Source organism: Protomyctophum parallelum (genome assembly GCF_964188405.1).
Source record: "Protomyctophum parallelum genome assembly, chromosome: 3".
Classification (NCBI taxonomy): domain Eukaryota; kingdom Metazoa; phylum Chordata; class Actinopteri; order Myctophiformes; family Myctophidae; genus Protomyctophum; species Protomyctophum parallelum.
This window is the reverse complement of record NC_139698.1, coordinates 42,190,835-42,195,458: the sequence shown is the minus strand read 5'-3', so window position 1 is coordinate 42,195,458 and position 4,624 is coordinate 42,190,835.

Below are 4,624 nucleotides of genomic sequence, written 5' to 3'. Positions count from 1 at the left end.
ACGGCGTGTTATAGTATGCCGTACGGTATGGGCTATAGCCCATGGTCAAAAATGATGAAAAACGAGGTTACATTTTTTTTTCAAAAATTCTAAAAACGATGGGCTATAACCCATGTTTTTTTTCTTTGTTTTCATTTTTTTCAAATCCTCAAAAAGGATGAAAAACGGCGTGCTATAGTATGCCGTACGCCGGTATGGGCCATAGCCCATGGTCAAAAATGATGAAAAACAAGGTTACTTTTTTTTTTCAAAAATTCAAAAAACAATGGGCTATAACCCATGTTTTTTTTCTTTGTTTTCATTTTTTTCAAATCCTCAAAAAGGATGAAAAACGACGTGCTATAGTATGCCGTACGGTATAGGCTATAGCCCATGTTCAAAAATGATGAAAAACGAGGTTAATCCTTTTTTTTTTTTTTTTTTTTCAAATCCTCAAAAATGATGAAAAACGGCGTTCTATAGTATGCCGTACGGTATGGGCTATAGCCCATGGTCAAAAATGATGAAAAACGAGGTTACATTTTTTTTCAAAAATTCAAAAAACGATGGGCTATAACCCATGTTTTTTTTTTTTTTTTTTTTTTTCAAATCCTCAAAAAGGATGAAAAACGGCGTGCTATAGTATGCCGTACGCCGGTATGGGCCATAGCCCATGGTAAAAAATTATGAAAAACGAGGTTAATCTTTTTTTTTTTTATTCAAAAAACGATGGACTATAACCCATGTTTTGTTTTGTTTTTTCATTTTTTTCAAATCCTCAAAAATGATGAAAAACGGCGTGCCATAGTATGCCGTACGGTATGGGCTATAGCCCATGGTCAAAAATTATGAAAAACGAGGATAAAAAAAAAAAAAAAAAAAAAAAGACGATGGGCTATAACCCATGTTTTTAATTTTTAATTTTTTTCAAATCCTCAAAAATGATGAAAAACGGCGTGCTATAGTATGTCGTACGGTATGGGCTATAGCCCATGGTCAAAAATGATGAAAAACGAGGTTAATTTTTTTTTTCAAAAATTCAAAAAACTATGGGCTATAACCCACCTTTTTTTTCATTCTTTTCAAATCCTCAAAAATGATGAAAAACGGCGTGCTACAGTATGCCGTACGATATGGGCTATTAGACGAGCGTCTAAAAATGGGATAAAAAACGTCTAAAAATAGACGTGTTTTAGACGTCTATTTTTAGACGTTTTTCATCCCATTTTTAGACGCACGTCTAATAGCCGGCTATTGCTCAGTGGGATGGTCAAAATGATGAAAAACGAGGATTCAAAAAATTTTTTGAATCAAAAAACGATGGGCCAACCCATCGTTTTTTATTTTTTTCATTATTTTCAAATCCTCAAAAATGATGAAAAACGGCGTGCTACAGTATGCCGTACGATATGGGCTATTAGACGAGCGTCTAAAAATGGGATAAAAAACTTCTAAAAATAGACGTCTAAAACACGTCTAAAAATAGACGTTTTTTAGACGTCTATTTTTAGACGTTTTTCGACGTCTATTTTTAGACGTGTTTTATCCCATTTTTAGACGCACGTCTAATATCCGGCTATTGCTCAGTGGGATGGTCAAAAATGATGAAAAACGAGGATTAAAATTTCAAAAAACTATGGGCTATAACCCATCCTTTCTTCTTTTTTTCATTTTTTTCAAATCCTCAAAAATGATGAAAAACGGCGTGCTATAGTATGCCGTACGGTATGGGCTATAGCCCATGGTCAAAAAAATCTAAAAACGAGGATAATTCTTTTATCAAAAAATCTAAAAACGATGAGCCATAACCCATCGTTTTTTGAATTTTTTTCAAATCCTCAAAAATGATGAAAAACGGCGTGCTATAGTATGCCGTACGGTATGGGCTATAAGCCATCATGGTCAAAAATGATGAAAGTAAGATTAACCTAATTATAGGCTAGAATGGGGTTTGTAGGTTTAAGTATGTAGGACTAGTAGCATGCCAAATTTGTGCTATTGCCATTGAGAATGCATTGGACCATTTGGACGTTTAAGTTAAATAACTCAGAAACTACAAAACATTTCAAAGTAAAAAGTTCCAGCATGTGTGTCCACAGTAAGCTGAATTTTACAAATTGTGAATGGAGTTTCTAGGTGAAAGTGATTTTTTGACATGCCACTATCAGCTATTATAAATTTGAAAGCACTATATTTCTAAAACTATGAAACATTTCAAAGATTCCTTTTCAGGCAAACATGTCCACCGTAAGATGGGGGTTCTAGGTGTAAGTATGTAGGACTAGTAGTATGCCAAAGTTATACATTTATAAATTATTATTAAATATTTGGTTTCAGACGGCATACTAGCATGTCGTTTTTTGTGATTTTAGAGGATTTGAAAAAACAACATACATACTTATTTTATTTTTTGTATTTTATTTTTGTATCAATGTTGTTACTCAAAGGGAACAGCAGACTGCATTGTGGCAGGTAGCAAGTAGATCAATGGCAGTAGGCTATGCCGTCCGAAACCAAATATGAGAAATTTATAACTTTGGCAATAGGACAAGGGATGTGTTTTTGGAATGCTAAACAGAGAATTTCATCAGTATCTCCAGAAGTAACATAATACAGCTTGTGTGTATACAGTGTGTGTGTACGTGCGCTATCTCTAAGTTAAGTCTAGTTGTGTGGTCCTCATTTACTTTTTATTACATGTTTTCCTGAGTGTGCTGGGGTACATCCTTGAGTTTGAGAGTTCCTTACTCTTCAAAGTAATGACTAAATGGTTTCTACATCCTCATAAACACATAAAAAGACGTATCATTCAGAAGTTTAAGATGTACCCTGTTTCAGACAGGAAGGTATTGTGGATTTTCCCGGTATGGCTACAAGAAGTATAATTCAGCATGTCTGTTGTTCTATTATGATGTTGGCCATGCCCATCCATGGTACAAACATCAGAAATGTGCATAAAAGTGTTCAGTTTTGAGTTTAGATAACAATGAATTATATGGTTTTGCATAATCAGATTATACCCCTAAAATCATATTCAGCTGCCCTTCTGAAACTGCTATCACACAATTTAGCACTTCTGGATGTCAGACGAACAAGATGATACGTCTTGTCCCTTTTTAGGGCAACGATATCCGATAAGGCCTCTGGCCTAAGGACTAATCCCCTAGAAGTCCCTGCGCACCACAAGAGTTTGGGAACCACTGCAGTATAGAATAGTTTTTTGTGTAAATAGTATGGTGTGGTTTTCAGCAACATGTGCAGAGGATGCAATATCAACTGTGTATAATTAGCCAATTTAAAAGCATACTGGATGACTACCATTCAAACAGCCAATAGACTTGGATGAGATCAGGGCAACAATGCAGTGAACAACCTTTTTTTTATTTTACTCTCATCAGAAAAACAGGCACATAAGCTTTGGAAATAAGATGTAAAGTTCTACCATAACATGGCCCACTGGGAAAATACAGCTATCAAAGGACATTGGTCATGGGTACATCCTTAATTCCACACACCATAACGTGACACGTAATACACGCATAACATTACATATTGTACACGCATACAGGATAAAGTTTACAGGAAGCAGTGCTTTCTTAACAGCCGCCGTTCCTTGCACATTTTCTTCTACTACAACGAAGCAAGGAGAGGAAGCTTTTTTTCTTCTTCATTTTAGCCAGTTATTTTTCATCCCCCAACAATGCTCACAATGTGATTTTTATATTTGGCAGTAATCAACAATTGAGCATGCCTCACTGAAAGTAATGGGTACGTCAACCACAAGTTAATAATATTCAACTAGGACTAGTGGTAACAATTAATTTCAATGAAGCATGCCAACAATGGCAGATGTTTTCTCTGAGTCATAATGTGACTAGTGCATTACAAAGACAAACACAAAAATCGGGCGTATAAAGGTTAATCTTAAACTAATGTAACATAGCCAAGTCCACACATACAGTATAATCCTACACACTACTGTGGTACATTTTGGACAGCGTGTATCTAACCGCTAATACAGATCCATTTGTTGACACTGTGCAGAGGATGCACTCGTCCATCATTCTGTCAATGTAGACCTACACAAATCACTTCACTCACATTCCAGCAGCAGTTTCATCAGCAACTTACTCCCTCCGCACTCAGAGCCCTCCAATCTTGGATGTGTATAAAATAGATAGAGGTATCCATTTTTTATGTGGCCAGAAATAGGTCCATATTGATAAATATCCGTGGACATACTTTTATTGCTTAATCTCAATGGAAACTGAAGTAGAACTAGAAATGCTTTGAGGGTCGAAAATGTACAAACCATGATGTGGACACCCAACATCTTTCTGAATGCAAAAACAACATATTCCATAGTAAAGGTATTTAAAGGGGTATACAGTATATGTGAAGGTTTATTATTGAGGTTATTCATTAAACTATTCAACACCTGACTTCTATTGAAATACTAAGCAGTGGATGACCATTCAATGCTTTAAAGAATGCTAAACTCAAAGTCCTCAGTTTTCATCAACAGCCCTCATTTTGGTAATAAAGGAAGGCAGTCACAGACGTACAAACGTAAGAATAATCTCAAATCAAAAGGTAGCATATGCAGTGTATTTGTTTTCGTGTAGTTATCCATCAACAGAAAAAA